The sequence below is a fragment of the Triturus cristatus genome, chromosome 1_1 (assembly GCF_964204655.1).
Source record: "Triturus cristatus chromosome 1_1, aTriCri1.1, whole genome shotgun sequence".
Classification (NCBI taxonomy): domain Eukaryota; kingdom Metazoa; phylum Chordata; class Amphibia; order Caudata; family Salamandridae; genus Triturus; species Triturus cristatus.
The window spans coordinates 105,940,978-105,962,265 of NC_140579.1; the positions used below are offsets into that span (position 1 = coordinate 105,940,978).

The 21,288-nt window shown below is 43.9% G+C and overlaps 1 protein-coding gene across 6 annotated transcripts in view; it reads right to left on the reverse strand.

Annotated features, from left to right (window-relative positions):
• LOC146869661 (polymeric immunoglobulin receptor-like) overlaps window positions 1-21,288 on the reverse strand; it is a 264,598-nt gene that overhangs the window by 216,788 nt on the left and 26,522 nt on the right. The window lies entirely within an intron of this gene.

The following is a 21,288-nucleotide window of genomic DNA, read 5'->3' on the forward strand; positions in this document are numbered from 1 at the left end:
ATGAACATTATCAATATGTTGATTGTAATGGCCCCTATGACCGCTTTTGATGTGCATCTGTAAATATGTATATAATCTTTCTATTCAACGTTGCATATCTGTAGAGATGTATATAACTTTATTTTGATGTTTTATGTGATCAAACTGGTGGGAGAAACCATTGCTCCTTGCTTCCCCATTTCGACGGGGAAGTATTCTTTTTGCAATTGTCACCCCGAGTGGGACGGGTATGCTCAGACGTGAGTCCCGTGCTCTCCATGCCACTGGAATCAAGCTATCCTGGCTGAAGAGGGGTGAAACCCCGAAACCGGTCCTAGGATGCTTGTTTCCAGTCGAGGGAGGACCTGGCTTGGCAGTTCGGGCTGGACTGTTCCCATGGGGCACAGGGTCAAGACTGATTTGCATATGGCTGGGTCCAAACTGGAATGGCATGGTGAGCAAAAAAACGATGGATTTAGGCCCAGATCCCTGTACTGGGGTGAATGTATGACATTGTTCTGCATTCTGTCCATCAACAGTTCATTTTGCATAAGTATATATTGGTACCTTCACAAATTCGTATAACCATAATTCATTTTGTGAATATGTACAAAAACGACCAATGTTACAGACCTGTAAAGATGCACATAATCCTTTTCTTTCTGTCGGTGCTTTTTTTGATCATACGACTGGTATTAACTTTTGTTCGTGTTTTCCGCCTTCTCCCCAGGGACATGTATATTGGTTCCCCTACACATTCTTATACCTCATTTTGTGAATATATTAAAATGTAAATATGGTTATGTATCTAAATATGCATGCAGTTTGCTTCCTTTTACTAGTAGGGGTATGGCTTCATTCTATGCTTTCCTTGTCCTGGTGATTCCTACGTCATCCTTCGCCCTCACTCTTTTCCATTATATGCCCCTGGTGCACTTTTTGAATGCTTCTTCCCCATTCTGCCTCATGGTCTTGTTCTCCAACCAACTAAGCCATAAACTTTCCCAGCGTGTTCGCCCTCAGCTGCCAATTCCATTGCACGCGGGCAGAGCGGTCTCTGCCTATCACTACCCCTCACATATGAGGTTGCCCTCATGATACATTAGACACGGTAGGTCTTGCTTTGAATTTGCCCTTATGGATAAGCACCATTTATGCTCCATCTTTATGACAGCTCTGACTTGGTCAGGTTTACCCCTGTATGCTGACTACTATGCCCTTTCCTCTTGGTTTTAGTACCGTGATGTCAGTCTGATTGGTTCTCCCCCTACAACTCGCCCCGAATTTACTTCATTATTCTTTTCTCGCTGGAAAGGAGCCCACTGGAAGGAATCCCCTACTCCAATACACTGATAATGGCCATTTTTACCACTTGTACTCCTCCATACCTATTCCTTCCACTGCCTTGGCACTCTCTAAAAATTGACACCATTATCGTGTAAGTTGTTGACCCTCTTACACCTTTGGCACATCCAGACACATACTCACCAGGCCTCTGGAGTATCTCCTTAACCCCCCTTGTGTTTTCTTTTCCCCTTACAGGCCTCCAAGACTACATTTCAGGTAGTTACTTTCCCTATCACTTATTCTTCTTCACCTCTGATCTCACCTATGCTTTTACCTTTTTTTTCTTTTTCCCTCCCTTTATCTCATACAGCTATTTCTAAAACGAACCCATGTGATATTGTCCTGATGATGACCTGAAACAACACAGGTCAATACGCCGTCGACAGAATTCAGCAGAACTACTGCTTCCTGGGCCTGGACATGTTTCCAATCAATTCTTCAATATAGGGTTCCTGTATGTACCAATTTTAACCTGCGCTTGTTTCTTCACTGTATCATGTGTCTCACTTTTGTGGAGAAGTGTGGCTCAATGATTAGAACGGCAGACCCTGATGCAGAGGTCTAGCCCAGGACCAGGGTTCAATTCGCCGCCTCGGCGGGTCTTGGGCTCAAAAATTCCACGGACCTGATAATTCTCGCCTCTGTGCCATTCCAATCATGGAGTGCCACTCTGCAACTCTGGGCAATAGCTTGCTTAATCTCCACAACGGCCCCCACAACGCTAAGGATGCCTGGCCTCCACCTTGGGGGTGCCCAGGAGTGGACGCCTCACAGGGAAAGCCAGGATGGGTTCCACAGTGGTATTCGTACAAGCGCCTTGAGACCCTTGCGGGTGAGTAGTGCGCTATACAAGTATCCATTTACATTTACTTTGCGCTGTTCACACTACCACAAGCACTTTGTGCGCACTTATGTTTAGGATTACATTTGCATATAATGAAATGTAATACGGCTGTCTGGCATTAATTTTTTCTTCGTAACCACTAAATAAAGACCGGGATATTCAACTTTGGGGCTTTTTCCTTCTTTTCTTGGCTTCCTCTTGTAATTCATTTTACATTCTAGTAGTTGTCTTTAAACTATTACTTGTTGAGACTTTGTTGCCTGTTACCACATTTACCCAGGTCTCAACTGGGTTTACAGGACTTCTCCTCCCATATTCTTTGTTACTTTTAGAAAGTTGGCATTTTCCTGCTCAAAGGTTTCTGATGCCTTCTAGGAGTTTCCAGTTATCTGGGCCTATTAATTGCTCCCCCATTAAGAATGTGTTGTGGGCCCAGACAGTGAGCAATTGGACGTGGGTGTAGCTGGGAAAGGGCCATCTTGACAGGACAACTGGGGAAAGAGGTATAACCAGGTTCACTTACACTGCAAAGGGCTTGGCCTCCTGCACACGCAACAGAATCTGGCATGGGGTCTGCCTGCTATTTTGTTACCCCTAGAAAGTTTGGAGCCTTGACAAGGGAAGGAAAGAACTTTCCAGTACCAGATGTGGCAGTAGAACAGGGTGTCTTCCCACACACAAAGGCTGGCACCGGGTATAAATATCCAGAAACTACTCTTCAGAACACTCCTAGACCTGTGAAAGTTACAGAAGGAGGATGGTACTGCTGCTAGAGGGCTACCCTGCTGCTTGAATGACTGCCTGAGAAGGAATATTGAACATGCTTGCTTCTATCCAGCCTACCCATAGTGACTCCAAGGGCCATTTGTCTGACCTCCTGTGTGAGCTACAGGGACACACAAGCTTCAGAGGCCTCCCTGCAACTGACTAGCTTACCTGCTATACCTGGTTATGCCTCGACCTGCAACTGAGCCAGAGTCTTCCTGCTGGCCTCTGCTGGAGAGAGTCCTGATCCCCAAGAGGTGCCCCCCTGGTCCTGGATGATTGGGTGACATCAAAGAGAACTCTTCCATGCCTAACTGAAAGTTCCATTAAATACAGCGTAAAGCATCGCAAATCCCCATAGACCTCACCGCACAGCTGAAAGCTTCATCGAAACTGACGCAGAGAAACGCAAAGCCTTGTAAAGCAATGCTGAGCAGATCTTGCACCAAGGACATAAGGTACAACTCTCAGCAGGCCAAATCGGGTCCAGTGCCTGATCTGCATTCTATAGGATTTGTCCTGAACTTGTAACTCTGTTGTGGTCCAGCGTAACCAGATATGATGGCGCTTTTTGTTTTTAGGCGCCATCATTACCAAAACCTTTAAAATTAAATATCTATTGTTCTACTGATTGGATTTTGTCGTTCTGGTATAATTTTATTTATTAGAATCTCCTCCATTTCTCTAAACTGTTGCTAATGATTTTTCTTGAGTTGTGCTTTCACTTTATTATTGTTGTGTGCTGCATACATGATTTATACTTTGCCTCTCAGTTCAGCCAAACGACTTTGTGCCAAATTACCAGAGGGTTAAGCACAGGTTAATTTAGTGACTTTTGTTGGTCACCCTGAAAACGAATGTGTTTTTGCCTGAGCGGGACTTCTATCCCCCTCAACCAATAACCTGACTTCTTACTGTCATGTTCTGTGTACTGACAACATTACGCACACAGACAGACCTAAACCTCAATCACATAGAGAATAACATTGTGTGGGGTAATCTATCTTATTACTTTTCGATATATTGAAATGACGACTAGAAAGTTCTCAAACCTGCCACTGCAGTGCAGTTTTAAACTGCCATTTCAACCTGGCTAATTAACCTTTTGACAGGCATAAATCTTCCTTTTTAATACTTATAAGTCATGCGTGAGTTCGAGGTCAAGGTGCATTGTATTTGAAAAGCAGGACATGTGTACTTCAGTTTTATATTGCGTAGCAGTGAAAAAACTCCTAATGTCACTTTACACTATTGTAAGGCCTATCTCCCCTTGACTAACACTTATTACAATTAATAAGCACTAACTTCAGATTGGGAGCAGGTAGAGGTTTGCAAATGCATTTGTTCTGTTATCATTTTATTTATTAAAATGTACTCTTGTTATAAATTAGTTTTGGATTTGTCTTGGGTTTGTTTTCATTTTATTACTGTTTGTGTGCCTCATAAATACTTTACACATTGCCCCTAAGTGAAGCCTGTACCAAGCTACCAGAAGGTTAAGCACAGGCTAATTTAGTGACCTTTGTGGCTCATCCTGAGAAGAATTCTGGATATTGCCTGAGTGGGGCTTCCACCCCCTCAACCAATACCCCAGTTTCTTACAGAGTTCTCCATTTGCATAGAGTGTAACGCCATGTCTGTTTTGTCAGAATAGGACTGAAAGGGACATTTGACATTTTGTATCTATGAAATATAATCAGAATCAGAATCAGAATATCTTTATTTCGATTCCTTTAAACCATAAATGATACAACAGTACATACGACACATAATACAAGTAGTGCATTAATACCATTTCAATTAAATATGATAAAAATATAAAAGGAAAGAGGCTTGTAATAGCCTAACGCCCTATTATTAAGAATATAAATATGATTTTAAATATATTAAAAAGGCATCAAAAGTTTTAAAAAATGAGGATATGATGTATTGGCAAGCCCTATTACATCGTCCATTTGATTGTTCTTCCATGTGTTAGATAAAGAAAAAGAAAACACAATTCAATAATTATTCCAAATTAATACCTTATTGCAGTAATAAAACTCCATGATTCCCCTCAGCATACGCAAAGTAAATTCATCAATGATTTCCCCAAGGTGCTTAATCAGGTTCACTATAACTTTAGTCCTGCTTTAGCCCTTACGAAGCTTACAGCTAGTAAGAATTTACTTATACCGAAAACAATTACTTGAGCTGTGTTGGTCTTTAGTATTCTTTCTGCTTCTTTGCTAGATCGTGTTCCTAGGTTTTCCTAGGTTTTTACATATGGGTATAATCAATTTTTTCCGAGGCTTAACATATGCAGGACAAAAGAGTAAAACATGCAAATCATTTTCTTTAACTTTATCTGGGCATAAAGTGCACAAATCATTGTCAGTTCCATCATAATTAGCAGCCCAACGAGATGTAGTTGCATTTATATTCAATACACCGTATCTAAATTTCATATATAAGGTTTTTGCAAGTTGAGGACGCACTTCATCAAGAAAAGACTCAAAATTAGCTGTGTCCTTAAACAGAAGAAATCTAGTCGTTAGCGATCCGTTAGATGGGCCATGTGACACACTACTTTGAATGTATGCCTAGAAAGTAGATTTTAGCAGTTTCTTAGAACCCGAAGATAGTGCTGTTGGATCGTCCCAAAGCTGGGACAGGCCCAACTTTCTAATCCATATAAAAACGTGTCTAAACCACAAAATACATCTATTCTGGTCCGACTCCATAATCTCCTCTAAACCAGACTTGTAATGGATTAATTCTGGGGTTGACCATAGCCTTACCCAAAATGTAAGGGGTCTTAAAAGTGCATAATGGTCAGTTCGTTTTACATTCAGGTCCAGAATAATTGGAGTTAATGGTGTACGTACAGGGAGACTTAGGAGCATTCTATAAAATGTATTTTCCCCCACCTCAAAGATCCTTTTACAGTGGGGTCCCCATATTTCAGCCCCGTACAATACTGCTGTTTGTGCTTTTTTATTTAAACACCTCCAGTGCTGGAGAAACTGCCTTACAAAAACTATTCCTATGCTTTTTCATTATAAGTAAGGAATTTTGCAGCAGAGCTAGCTTACTTTTTTCCATTTGTAATTTCCATGACAGCTTTGTATCCAGGGATATACCCAAATAACTAAAACTCTGTACATACTCCAATTTTTGACCATTCAAAACTATGTTTTTCCTAAAGGTTTTATGAGGATTTATGGCCATGTATTTGGTTTTACTAGTGTTAATTTGTAAACCTTTCGCATTGCAGTAGGTGTAAAAGGAGTCTATTAGGCTTTGCAATCCTCTGGGTGTCTGTGATATTAATATGGTGTCGTCAGCGAATAAGAGAGCTGGCACCAGTTCCCCCCCCCCCAATATTGGTGCATCATTCATACCACCATTCAGAAAATTGGGTATATCATTTACGAACAATAAGAATAAAGTTGGTGCCAGTACGCAACCTTGGCGTACACCTCTTCTTATAGGGATTGCTTCTGTAAGTTTGCCCATCGGACCCCACCTTACTTTGGATAATTGTCTTCATGTAACCTTATTATCTGCTCAAGTAAGTCACCAGGCACCCCTTGGCGTCTCAATGTATCCCATAATAAGGTACGTGGAATAAGGTCAAACGCTGCCTTTAAGTCTACGAAGGCAACTTAAAGATGTCCTTTTCTTAGTTTTTACATATTTCCAACACAAGCACATGAACCTGAAAACCTGGTCCGTTGTGCTAAGTTTTGATCTAAACCCTGCCTGGAATTTAGTAAAAACGTCATTTTCCTCAATCAAAGTATTTAATCGATTTAAAATATGCCTAGCAAAGATTTTCTGTAAAATATCTATTAAACTAATTGGGCGATAGTTTGCTGGGTCATATCGATTCCCTTTTTTAAAAATTGTGATAATTTCAGCCCCTTTCCAGGTTTCTGGGATTGAAGCACCCGAAGCTATGGCGTTACATAGATGATCGATGTATGGTCCCCAGACGCTAGTGTCGTGCTTCAATAAATTACCCGGAATTTTATCAGGTCTGGGGGCTTTCCCTGGTTTGACTGCACTAATTGCCTGTATTGTTTCTTCTAAAGTAAAAACTATTTTAAAATCGTTTGTATTGGCTACCAGTCCATCATTAGGATGTGGAATACTATTTCCTGGTACCGCATACAGCCTTGTAAAATGGTCGACCCATGTATCTGCATCAAGATATGTATCTTTAATATCCTTCCCCATCTTGTCCCCTTTAGCTACAAGCCTCCAAAAGCCCAACTGGTCCTTGGTTTTTGCTGCATTGAGTAGATCAGACCAAATGTCATCGTCCCAATTTTTTTTGCGTTGTCAAGTGTTTTCTTATATTTAGTCCTGATCTCCTTAATGCTAATTGTATTTCCATTTTTTATTGCAGTTATCAATTCAGTTTTTACATCACGACAGCCCTTATCATACCATGGATTCACCTCTTTATTATGGCTTATGTTTCCTCCTTTCTTTTTCCTTGGAATGTTTGTCACAATCGGTATCAATGCTACCAAAAGATCTTTATGCAGTTCCAAAAAATGGTCCTTCTCTATTATTGAATCTATATGGAGTTCAAAAGTGTCTGCAAATATATTATAAATATTTGCCAGGGCATCAATATTCCCCAAGATATGTGGCCACTTCAAAGAGCGACGGTTGTTACTTACTAGAAGGTCATCAGAAATGATGTTACTATCCTCGCTACTTTGAGGAAAAAAGGGAAAAAGCTGGTTAGATAATGATAGTTGAAGATGGCGATGATCACTCTCTATTCTTGGGTCAATTTTTAAATCAATTGCATGAGACCAAAGTTCCAGTGATATCAGTATATAATCAATATTACTCCGTGAGTTACCTCTGCAGAATGTGTGCGCTTTTGGCTTGCCCGAAGGTAAACGCCCATTGCAGGCTCTTAATCCATGCCCCACAACTAGTTTCATAATTTGCACTACTGCCACGGTGCATGAAACTGCGCTGGAGCTTTCTAACACGGGGATGTTATTGGCCATATCTTCATCCTCAAGAATGTTACCGAGCCCTATCACTGGCTCGAAGTTGCAATTTAGATCCCCACCTATTAATACACTTGCCTTTGTCTCTAACGAGTTTAAAATGGAATCCAAGTGATCTATGGTCAATGATTCCTTGGAGGCTAGGCTGGGTCTGTTATAGAGGGTGAATAGATATAATACTCTTCCAACCTTGGTAGTAATTCTCACACCAATAATATTTTGAGATATTATACTCAATTGAGTTATTTCAATTGCTAAGGTTACCCTTATCCATATCACGAGGCCCACAGATGGCCTCCCTCTTGCCGATGGAATTGCATCCACACTAAATGTCTTATAACCAACTCTATGTGGGGTTACTAGCACCCAAGTCTCTTGTAGGAGACAGATGTCGCTCTGTTCGATGTACTCATGCCAATCGGAATCTCCAAGATTCCGATTGAGCCCTGCTACGTTCCATGAAATGAAACATAGCTTTGATGACTTATCTATTGTACCAGCAAGTTGGGACGCGTCTATCATATTATTATTGATGCTACTAGCATCACTGATACTTGTAGCATCATCTAAGCGGTCAAATGTAATTGGCAGGGGGATAGATGAAATTCTCCCCCCTTCTTGCTTGTTATACTCTTGTGAACCTCCTTCTTGTAGACCTACTTCATATATCCAATTTTGATAAACCCCTGGTCCCTTTTTCCTACCAGTAGTGTCCTGGTTCACTGTTACCTTTTCCTTCCTTACGTCCCATGAGGTTCTATCATTTGCTGTCAATCTACAGCTTCTAAAGATGATAATTCCTGGTATCTATTCCAGGTTGAACGAATGCCATCAATATCATTTCCAAGCCTCCCAAATAGTGGTTTATAAAAGTATCCCAAAGGTAAAGCGTGGATACAAGAATTCTGGAGGAACATCTCCTCCTGGACTCTCAACAAGCTACGGACCATATGCGGCCGTCTGAAATTTATGACTATACAATCCCCTCCTATATTCTATAAGGAGTTACCTACCCACCCTACCCTGCGAACCATCAAAATATCATTCATATTTTGTGGCTTAAAGTTTTTAAACTTGGTTAACCAATCAACAGTTTTATTTTTAAGGTTAAGCCATGACTCTTTCTGTTCTCTCTAAAGAGTGGGGACCCCAGCTAAGACCAAGACATACGGACATGCAGCTGGGGGTAGACATAGAATATCTGTGTTGGGAGTGGGATCAGTTCCTTTAGAGCTGTGCAATATCTCTGGACCTCTAATCATTTCCAGGGGGTTTGTGGCCACCTGAACGCACAATCTAACATTGGAACCTTCGTCACTAGGATGCACTGCCTCTATCCTGCCCTTTATGATTCCATCCCTGTTCAACTTTTCAGTCAAAGGTGTTTCTTCAATTTGCCCACTACATGTGCCCTTTGTTCTACATTGGGTGTATGTAGGTGGATCGTTATTTTCTGCGCTCCTTCCTTAAGTGTAATTTTAAGATCCTCACTTAGTACGTTTGATTGTTCTATTGCCGAGTTTAACTGCTTCAATTTTTTGTCCACAGTACTAAATTTTGTATCCATACGTTCGACAATCTGGGATAACATTCGGCCAAATGCAGCCTCAAAGTCTGATAAAGCTATTCGCTCCACCTGGTCGATGCCCCCACCAGATAAAACAAAAGATGGAATAGAATCAGACTCGGTTTGAGTACCAACTGCATTACATGTAGTTCCCTCTTGTTCATGTGAATGAGTAGTTTCATTGGGCAAAGTAACTAACCCACCTGTTTTTTTTTCTTTGGTGGAAGTTTTCTTAGAACCACTTTTACTATTCTTTTGAGGCTGTTTAGCTTTCGCTTTTAAAATTCCCACTTGTTTCGAAGTTCGTAATCTCGAGGTTATTCCTAGCTTACTTGAATCAACTAAATTAGATATCGTAGGAGAACCCAGAGTAGGTGATGCAACAGAAACTATTAACTTGCTAGGAGCAGTTGGTGTTGGACTGGTTAGGTGTGGTTGCAACCTATCAACGGGATTTGGTGAACAAACTTGTCTATAAGTAGGTAGCCTAGCCGGATCGAGTGACAACCGTCTCTCTGCCAGCTCGATTTCGTGTACTAAAAGAGATTCTGCTCTATTGATATAGGCATCAAGGGTGCCGGCAGCACCGTTTCGCTTGCTCATTTTTCCGTTCTTCCTTTTACTTAACTCAATATATTTATTCCCAAGAACAAACGAGGATACAATTACAATAATTAACAATGGTTAGTAGTATAGTTCCTTATTGAGTCACATCTACAACGAATGCTTGCCACTGTAGTACAATTTGATTCAATTCTTAAAGGGGTGGCCCAGTCCAGTCATGGTCAGTCGCGGACGGGCGCTGAAGGCCCTTATAGCGCGATGACCACGCCTCCCCCAGCAGCAGCTGTTGTCGGTGCGGGTGCTGCGGTGTACCCTGGGACTGGGAGTCCCACTAGGGATTAGCGGGGATTAGCAGCAACAACCAGCAGCGCAAAGTTCACCCCAAGAGCAACAGGGGCATGGAGGTCAATCCGGGGGCCCAACGATTAAAGGTAGATGCTGACGAGAACACCAAATGCAAAGAAAAGTCCTCTGGCGCGAAGTCTTTAGCGTCTCAGCAACAATGGAAACAATAATTACCACGTATGCATGTATGAGCATAAACTGCTTTTAACCGCTGCTGAAACCTGTTTAACATTAAAATACATTTGCTAATTCTCATTAAAGCTCCTGTTGTTTTGTCTCCACAACTGGGTTGAAGCAATAGGAATTGAAATTGTACCACAATTACAATTAAAATAGAAATTGGTCTTTTTAGGTAAAACCATTGTTAGAGATTGGGGTATAACTTGGGAGTGATAAGTACCTACCTCTAGAAATAACCACAATCCTTGTTAGGGTGAATCAGTAAAGCCACTAAATTAACAAGAGCTCCACCCCCTAGAAGCTATGGCACAGAGCAGACAGGCTTAAATTAGAGGCAGTGTGTGAAGTATCCAAACAGTAATAAAGTCAAAACACAATAAAGGAAAAATTCAATGTCAATTTAGATTAATAGAGTAATTTTAATAAATTACATTTCACCAAAACAACAAAAATCCAATTATGGAAACAGGAGTTTTCAATTTTTAAATGTTCAATATAAAAATGGTGATAAAAAGCATTGAGCATCAGCTACATTTGGGCTCTTTTGTGTCTGGTGGCCATCTTGGGAGACTTATTTGTTATGAAGTTTCCTAATTTCCTCATTTACTACAGTCTCCTCAGTAGGAAATACTTTCAGTTTTTTACTTTGGTTCCATCAACTTTCTATGGCAAAATGAACTCCTCATTTTGTTCCTTTTTAACTTAAATGTTTTAAGAGTTACCACTTTATTCCAATCAAGATGGCTTCAGGTGTTCCATATGTTTGTCATACGTTGAACTGTTAACGCTCTAGTTGTTCTTTAGAACACTCTGGGAAGCTGCAGTAGAACACAAAGGAATCAACTGACAGTCTCTGCCCTTGTTAGATGTACATGTTTTACTGAGAATGTCAGACTTCATTCTCACATGACTGAGAAAGATAATGTGAATTTACAGAAAATATGCTCTCAGTTTAGCTTATAGATCACCTTCCAATCCTCTGTGGGAAAAGCATGAGAAAATAGTTTTCTCTCAAACATGATTCAAGATATCCCAGCAGAAGGCTTTTTCACATGGTAAAATCACCTTAGAACACACCACAATCCCTAAAATGAGTGTGGTACCATCAACAAATGATTTATAATGTAACAAAAGTCTTAAAACCTTCTATTAACTGCAATGCTTTTTAATGAGGTGCTATCATGTATATTGGTCCCAAGATGGCTGCCAACAGTAACATCCTCAGTTCTTTGTCGCTATTTGAAAACTCAGAAAATATGTCCTCATTTTAGTTTTTTAGAGCACTAACCATAATTTTGATGCAAATAAGACCCTCTCATCACAAGGATGATGTCATCAGTGATGTCATTTGAGATGTCATCAGTGATGTCATGAGTGATGTCACTGACCATGTCATGAGTGATGTCATATGTGACGTCATCAGCAGTGCATTGCGGGCGCGCGCGTTATAGTTAGCTGAACTAACTATAACGGGGACTTCAATGGTTTTGTACGCCCCTGAAACCTATGGTTTTTTCAGTGAATTTCTAAGGTTTTTTTGAAAATGCAAATTCCTAACTATAACGTGCCTGAAACCTATGTTTTTTTCAGTGAATATATATATATATATATATATATATATATATATGTAAAATACAAAAGAGGCTTGTCTCGGTTACTCACATGAATGAACCCTATGATGTGCCTTTTGCGTAATATTCTGAAATACCTTTGGGGACGGATAAAACAGAACACATGTAAATGCATACAAGCAATCTCGGTTTATTTCAAGAGATGTGTAGAAAGCTACAAAAACGCTAAATCTGAAAGCGTGTAAAACCCTTGAGAATGGAAATACAAGTGCACTGTGGGCAAACACCAGTTCTGGAGTAGAGAATTTAATGCTGGGTGGGGCACCGGTGACAAAGGTAGGGGAGGCGTGAAACCAGCTGCAGGAGGACGACCGAAAGCTGATGGGACCTGGTGATGGGTGGACTCAAGGTACGTTAGGAGTGTCTGACAATTTCAGGGATGCTGGGTAGGCAGGTACTGAGGATGCTGAGGTGCTGCTCACACAGTTTCGGCAAGCACTGGCTTTAGACGAGGCCAGCGTCAGAGGCTTGGAAACGGGCATGAGGCTCGGAAACGGAGGAAACGAAGACGATGGAGTTTGTAATATTTCAAAGGATATGTGACCTTACCAGGCCATGAGGGGTATGTTGGCCGCTGTCTAAAATCTGGTCCTGTCACTCAGGGAGGCATTCAGAGAGAAAAGGAACATTGAAATATGGATATGTGGCCACTCCGCAGTATATAGGGAGATACAGAACAGTGAGCAATGCATGGGAGGCACAGAGGGCTGGTCACGCACTGCCAAAGACAAGGGGGTGGGATTGGGGCAAGTGATACACGTTCTTTGATTTTACGTAGTTATAAACGTGACCAAGGGGAAACTATTCCATTTTGAAGAGACAGGACACATCAGGAGATTGAAAAATGGTTTATTGAGATATCAGGAACGACCCCTGGAAACACCAGCCTCTTTCCACTGCAACTGCTCTCCCTCTGCCCTTTACATTCCAGAACAGCCTCAGAGAAGACAGGTTGCTAGGGAGCAGCCAGTGTTCCAATGCATCTTATGAATTGTACATGTAATATATATTTTAATTAGTTTGGAGAATATAACACACCACCTGGGTAAAGGATGTGGCCAGCTGATGGGCCTGCAATGATTGTACAATGGTACACTGGGCGGATGATGTGAGGGTCGTGCAAACCATATTTTCAAACAGGCACAGGTGTGGAGTGGGCACAACTTTTGTTCACATAGGTAAGGGAGTGTGCAGAATGACCTGTGGCCCAGGAATGGGGTTGACATTGAAATTTAGGGGTGCATTAAAGGATCATGAGGGGGCTAGAACACAAAGCAACTGTTTATATACTGCCTGTGTACATTGGGCAAAGCAGGATGCACATGGCTGGCACCGGGAAATTAATAGTAGCAGAGGCAGTATAGGTGAAGAGAGTGAGATCATGTTTGGGGGGCACAGAGAGAACAACCACAGAGGGTGGTTTTTCTAATGGGAGGAGAAAGGCTCACGAGAAAGGAAGGAGGTGTGAGATAGATCTAGGAAGCTGGAAAGGAGCGATAGAAGGAATGGAGGTGATTGGCAACAGTGAGGCAAGTGTGCCAGGGTGGATGGTTTTCGTTAGAGTAAAAGGCAAATTGAAAAGTTAAAAAACATTTAAAAAGAACACCTCTATAAAATGGAAGAGGGGATGGGGTATTAGAGATAAACCAGGGGGGGGGGGGTAGTTCTCATTAACTTCATGTATTGTTTCAGAAGCTGGAAATTGCTAATGTGTACACATAAGGCAAAGTGTAAGCTGCATCTTGTTTCTCTAAAACAGAATCTATAGTATGAACTCAAAAGCAAGCTTGTGTGGTTTGTCCATCCACAGGAAAGTTCAGGACCAGGCAGGCCTTCTATTGCACCAGGTATTTTCCAATGGCCTGGAGCTGTTAGAAGCCGCTTTTGAAAGACCAGGGCGCTCCTGTTACCTTTGTCACTGCCCCACCTCCCCAAGTGCATTGCAGCAGGCAAGGGGAGGTTTCAAGCAAGAGAGAGAAAAGCAGCAGGAGGTAAGAGGAAGCATGAGTTAAAGCGACCAGGGAGAGAGAAGAGGGAGAGTGGATGGATTCATGGGAGGAAAGACATTGCTAGAGGAGATGAAGGGAGCAGGGAGAGAGAAGAGGCAGCAGAGAAGAGGGAGAGTGAGTGGATTCATGGGAGGAGAGACATTGCTAGAGGAGATGAAGGGAGCAGGGAGAGAGAAGAGGCAGCAGAGAAGAGGGAGAGTGAGTGGATTCATGGGAGGAGAGACACTGCTAGAGGAGATGAAGGGAGCAGGGAGAGAGAAGAGGCAGCAGAGAAGAGGGAGGGTGAGTGGATTCATGGGAGGAGAGACATTGCTAGAGGAGAGGAAGGGAGCAGGGAGAGAGAAGATGGAGAGTGAGTGGATTCATGGGAGGAGAGACATTGCTAAAGGAGATGAAGGGAGCAGGGAGAGAGAACAGGGAGAGTGAGTGGATTCATGGGAGGAGAGACATTGCTAGAGGAGATGAAGGGAGCAGGGAGAGAGAAGAGGCAGCAGAGAAGAGGGAGAGTGAGTGGATTCATGGGAGGAGAGACATTGCTAGAGGAGATGAAGGGAGCAGGGAGAGAGAAGAGGCAGCAGAGAAGATGGGGAGTGAATGGATTCATGGGAGGAGAGACATTGCTAGAGGAGATGAAGGGAGCAGGGAGAGAGAAGAGGCAGCAGAGAAGAGGGAGAGTGAGTGGATTCATGGGAGGAGAGACACTGCTAGAGGAGATGAAGGGAGCAGGGAGAGAGAAGAGGCAGCAGAGAAGAGGGAGGGTGAGTGGATTCATGGGAGGAGAGACATTGCTAGAGGAGAGGAAGGGAGCAGGGAGAGAGAAGATGGAGAGTGAGTGGATTCATGGGAGGAGAGACATTGCTAAAGGAGATGAAGGGAGCAGGGAGAGAGAACAGGGAGAGTGAGTGGATTCATGGGAGGAGAGACATTGCTAGAGGAGATGAAGGGAGCAGGGAGAGAGAAGAGGCAGCAGAGAAGTGGGAGAGTAAGTGGATTCATGGGAGGAGAGACACTGCTAGAGGAGATGAATGGAGCAGGGAGAGAGAAGAGGCAGCAGAGAAGAGGGAGAGTGAGTGGATTCATGGGAGGAGAGACATTGCTAGAGGAGATAAAGGGAGCAGGGAGAGAGAAGAGGCAGCAGAGAAGATGGGGAGTGAATGGATTCATGGGAGGAGAGACATTGCTAGAGGAGATGAAGGGAGCAGGGTGAGAGAAGAGGCAGCAGAGAGAAGAGGGAGAGTGAATGGATTCATGGGAGGAGAGACATTGCTAGAGGAGATGAAGGGAGCAGGGAGAGAGAAGAGGCAGCAGAGAAGATGGGGAGTGAATGGATTCATGGGAGGAGAGACATTGCTAGAGGAGATGAAGGGAGCAGGGAGAGAGAAGAGGCAGCAGAGAAGAGGGAGAGTGGATGGATTCATGGGAGGAGAGACATTGCTAGAGGAGATGAACGGAGCAGGGAGAGAGAAGAGGGAGAGTGAGTGGATTCATGGGAGGAGAGACATTGCTAGAGGAGATGAAGGGAGCAGGGAGAGAGAAGAGGCAGCAGAGAAGAGGGAGAGTGAGTGGATTCATGTGAGGAGAGACATTGCTAGAGGAGATGAAGGGAGCAGGGAGAGAGAAGAGGCAGCAGAGAAGAGGGAGAGGGGGTGGATTTATGGGAGGAGAGACATTGCTAGAGGGAATGAAGGGAGCAGAGAGAAAGAAGAGGGAGAGTGAGTGGATTCATGCTGCCAACGGAGGTGTTGTTTAATCAACCACTGGTGACTGCTGCCTGAGGGAATCTAATACGGGACTGCGAGGACCAGCAGCCCCGTAACTGCAACCAGCTGTGTCCTCTTCCCGTCCTCCCGCCCTGACGCTATAAGACTCCTCACGGCCCCCGCTTCGCGGGAGCTGTTCGTTGCTGGAGCCTTAGCGTGCCTTTTTAACTTTAACTTGCTCATTTTACCTTCACGAGTGCTGCCAACGGAGGTGTTGTTTAATCAACCACTGGTGACTGCTGCCTGAGGGAATCTAATACGGGACTGCGAGGACCAGCAGCCCCGTAATTGCAACCTGCTGTGTCCTCTTCCCGTCCTCCCGCCCTGACGCTATAAGACTCCTCACGGCCCCCGCTTCGCGGGAGCCGTTCGTGGCTGGAGCCTTAGCGTGCCTTTTTAACTTGCTCATTTTACCTTCACGAGTGCTGCCAATGGAGGTGTTGTTTAATCAACCACTGGTGACTGCTGCCTGAGGGAATCTAATACGGGACTGCGAGGACCAGCAGCCCCGTAACTGCAACCAGCTGTGTCCTCTTCCCGTCCTCCCGCCCTGACGCTATAAGACTCCTCACGGCCCCCGCTTCGCGGGAGCCGTTCGTGGCTGGAGCCTTAGCGTGCCTTTTTAACTTGCTCATTTTACCTTCACGAGTGCTGCCAACGGAGGTGTTGTTTAATCAACCACTGGTGACTGCTGCCTGAGGGAATCTAATACGGGACTGCGAGGACCAGCAGCCCCATAACTGCAACCAGCTGTGTCCTCTTCCCGTCCTCCCGCCCTGACGCTATAAGACTCCTCACGGCCCCCGCTTCGCGGGACGCGCGCGGGCGCGCGCCGGGCGAAGCCCGGGCCAAGGGCGGGCCCGTCTGAGCCCGTCCGAGATCGTCAGAGAACGGAACGGGACCTTCCTCTAACAACTACAGATCAAGGTCATCAAACTATCGAGGGTAAGCCCAAGTACCTAGTTTGTATCTTAGAGATATCTGTTAATTGAGGTTGCTAACAATACCTAGTAATGGATAAATTTGCCATAAAGGATGGACCCATTATGGAATCGCCCGGGGGAGCTCTATTGGGAACTCTAGATAACTTCTTAGTGCGAGTACAATCAGTGCTTGCCAAGGACATAGAACTAACTGAAAAAAGATTATCTCTAGATATCCTTTGTGACAAGAGGTCTTCACTGGGAAACATGGCCAATGTAAGATCACCACCGTGTCGCCAGTCTGTTATGTCGAACTCTCAGGGTTCAATAACTTCTCTGATGGAGGAGCGCTCTGGCGAAATAACGACACGCTCCCCAAAAAAACCGGGTGAAATTGAAGATATCTCGAATATTGACAAAATGGCCCCAATCCCTAAACCTCTACCAAGCATAAAGACCCGCTCTGCTAGTAAAGGGAAAACGGCTCCTGTCCATCAACAACTAGCCCAAACCTTGAAAAAAAAACGTAGGGGAAACCAACAGTCTGCAGCTGGGAAAAATGCTAAACCTGACTTTGTTTCTGGTTTAAGGAAGGACATAGTTCCAGGCCCAAAACCCACAACTGCTGAGGCGAGGACAAACTCATCATTATCACTGGGGATACAAACTACGGAAGATACAGACGTAATGTTTTGGAAAAAATTGGAAAGTATTGTAAAGAATTTATGTGATCCAATTTATGAAAGGCTAGGCTCCATCGAAAGTAGGCTTGTATGTATGGAACTTTCACTTGCCTCGGCTCAGTCACGGGGAGGTAGAGAGGGTGCGGGTCTGCAAAAGGAATGTCCTCGTGGGGTAGGCCAATGCTCTGAGATTAAAACTACCACTGATAATCCAATAAGTGGTATTGTGAAAGATAATCCCCCTATCTCGAAGGTGCCCCAAGCCACTTCTGTCGCTGACAATCAACCAAGAGCTGAACATCTTCCTCAACGTGTTGTATCAAATAGTCCCGGGATAGGTAGGGCTAGAAGTGTTAAGCAACCGACACCTGTACAGCCTCTAGCGCAGGCTTCATCAGGCTTAATTGACATACATCTACCCCCGAAGCAGCCCCCTATGTGGTGGTCCTAACAGGGGTTCCACCATTGGCTAAAGGAGCAAGGGAATCCTATAGGGACCTAAAGAACAAATGTACATTTTGGCTCAATGTTAAGCGTCCATTGCCGGCCCATATGTGTGCTGAAATTTTGTACGCTAGAAGAGTAAATTGGGTGGGCAGGAGACCTAAGATGATAAAGGGGGATTGCATCATCATTAATTTCAGGGACAGGCGTTGTGTGGAATATATCTGCTCTTGGCCCCAGGATGATTCTTCATCTTTAATTTGCACAATGCCACTGTCTTATTTTTACGCTCATCCATCTCAGCCCCTAGGAGGGGTAACACATGGGGGACCTCAGACAAATGGATGTTCTTTGGAGGACATAAGGTCCATTAATAGATTTGATGTGTTATCCGGGATAGCGGACTGTGATTGACTGAAAGATGGAAGAGGGTATTTCAATCATGAAAAGCCATCTGTAGCTCGAGAGACAATGGAGGGTATAATAAGTAGCAACAGAGGTGAAATTGAGCTTTCTGCTCTAATAAATACTACTGGGGCTGGGGAACAAGGCCTACAAGTTGTGCCACAAAAAGAAATGTTAAGCAACGTGGGTAATCTCTCTAGGTATGTTGCAGTCAGTTGCTCCTCCTATGTCAAATATAAGAAGTGATGAAGGGGGTATCAATACTACAGGCCATATCATGTTTTTATCCTGGAATGTGGCGGGCGTGGGATCTAAACTATCTTCTCCCCTCTGGTCAGATTTTATTAACAAGCATGACATCTGTCTTTTTCAGGAGACATGGTCACTAGAGCCCGTGTTTATGTTGGGTTATTTGAATTTTTTTGTCCCAGCGGAAAAAAGGGCTAAGGGCCGGCCAGCAGGAGGTTTGGTTATTTGGATTAAACAAAGTCTGGAGTGTAACATTCAACCTGTCCCAACTCAGAATAATGACATTTTGGGAATCAGGTTGAATTTCCTGCCAAATTTTAAAATTGTTATATATAATGTGTATGCAAGGGGCTTACCAGGAGGGAAGAGATCGGAGGTGGTTTTAGCATTAAATACCTTGGTTGAATCCAGCCCCATTGATGTGCTCCTATTGGTTGCGGGAGATTTTAATACGACTTTCGAGCCACTGGGGCCTCATGACACGCTTTTAACAGAGGAGGAAGACCTTAGATGGGGCGTCCCACAGCTTGAGATTAAGTCAGTCAGCAAATGCACAGAGGCGGCCCTGTATTTGAAAGGGTTCTGCCTGGGTAACCAACTGAGGGCAGCAAACGGCAGAACCATATCAGACAGGATATGTAGCAAAACTTATGATAATGGAATCAGGGCAAGTAATATAGATTACCTTCTGGTCCACTTGAAGATGTGGTATACTCTAGTGGATATGGTGGTTATGTCACGGATCGAAAGTGACCACAACCCACTAGTTGCTACTTTTGATTTGGGTCTGGGAGATAGAATGGATCGAGTTCCTGAAATGACATGTCAGGCTGCTGCTTTATCAAATGATGAACGCCACCTTAAGTGGCATAAAGTTGCAGAGCACCCTGATCTCTTAGACAGCATCAAGACTAATGTTGAAGATGCGTTGACATCAATAATGGCAGGAGGAACTAAAAGTCAACCTCCAGCTGTAATTGAGAAAATACATGAAAAACTATTTACCAACCTTAAATCTTGCTTTTGTAGATCTTTTTCAGGAAAAAAAGCCACTAGAAGCAAACAGGAGGAATGGTATAACGCCTCCTGTAAACTAGCTCGTAGTGATCTGGGACTTGCTCTGAAATTAAAAGATCCAAGCAAGATTAAAAAAGCCCGCAACACCTATAGGAAGGTCCAATGGAAAGCAAAAAAGGAATGGGAAGAGAGCGAGTGGCAAGACTTAAAGACAGCATGTATTGACAAAAACCAGAAAAAGTTTTGGGACATATTTAAGTGGAAGAGGGGTGAAATTACTGTCAGCCCGCACAATCATGTACCCCAGAGCTCCTGGGTCGAATTTTTTAAACCACAATATGCAAAAGGCGCTGAGGAGGTCAGTATGCTTCACCAGGAGAGGGTGTTTTACAATAATCCTGTTTTTGGTGTTGAGGAGGTTGACATGGCGCTTGACACGGTAACCCAGGGACGTGCACCCGGCATGGATTGTATCCCGACCGATGTATTTTTGCACGATAGACAAAGATGGCGCCTATATATCACCTACTTAGCCAATGCTATAGCCCAGGGAATGGCCATTCCCCAATCCTGGAAAGGTGCTGAAATTGTCCCGATATACAAAAAAGGGGATAAATCGTTGGCCAGCAATTACAGGCCCGTCAGTTTGATTGATGCTATGCAAAAAGATTTTGGCCGGCTGGTCTTGGGCAGAATCCAGACCTGGATGGAGGATAATAACATTTTAAGTCCTCTCCAGGCTGGGTTCCGTCCAAAAACCAGCACTATAGACCAGGTTTTCAGGTTCATTGTCCTCTATTGGAGGACCGTGGTCTTAGGAAAAGGGGTTCTGTATGCAGTGTTTGTTGACCTGCGGGCGGCATTCGATCTAGTCCCGCGCAGCAGACTATGGCAAGTACTGGAGGGGCTGGGGATGGCACCGGAGTTGTTGGCATTGGTCGTTCGTTTGCATGAGGACAATTTTGCCCGGGTACGGTGGGGACGGCAGGGTGAGGTTACGGAGTCCTTCCCCGTCGAGCGAGGAGTTCGGCAGGGTTGTGTTTTGGCACCGACACTGTTCTCACTCTTCGTGAACGGGGTGGCTGAGTTCCTCTCCCGGGTCCCCTCGGATGCCCCGGCCATGGAAGGTAATCGCATTCCAGTCCTCATGTTCGCGGACGACACCTTGCTGATTTCCAAAACTCCGAGTGGCCTGCAGCTTACCCTCCGGCGCTTTGAAGAGTTTTGTTTGCTGCGCGGACTGGAAATAAATGTTGCCAAGACCAAGTTTATGGTCCTTAACGGTCCTAATCCGTGTAGGTCTTATAAACCCTTCAATGGTGTAATCCTTATGAATGGCATACCTTTAGAGCAGGTTGACGCATTCACTTATCTGGGAGTCACGCTACAGAAGAATATGCGTTGGAATAGTCAATTAGACTTGTCTATATTGAAGTTCCAACAACAGACAGGTTTCCTTCTAAAAAGATTTAAAACCTCGCAGACACAACCAATTGGCCCACTCCTCGAGATATACTCGATGAAGATTCGTAGCTCGTCTCTATATGGTTCTGAGCTA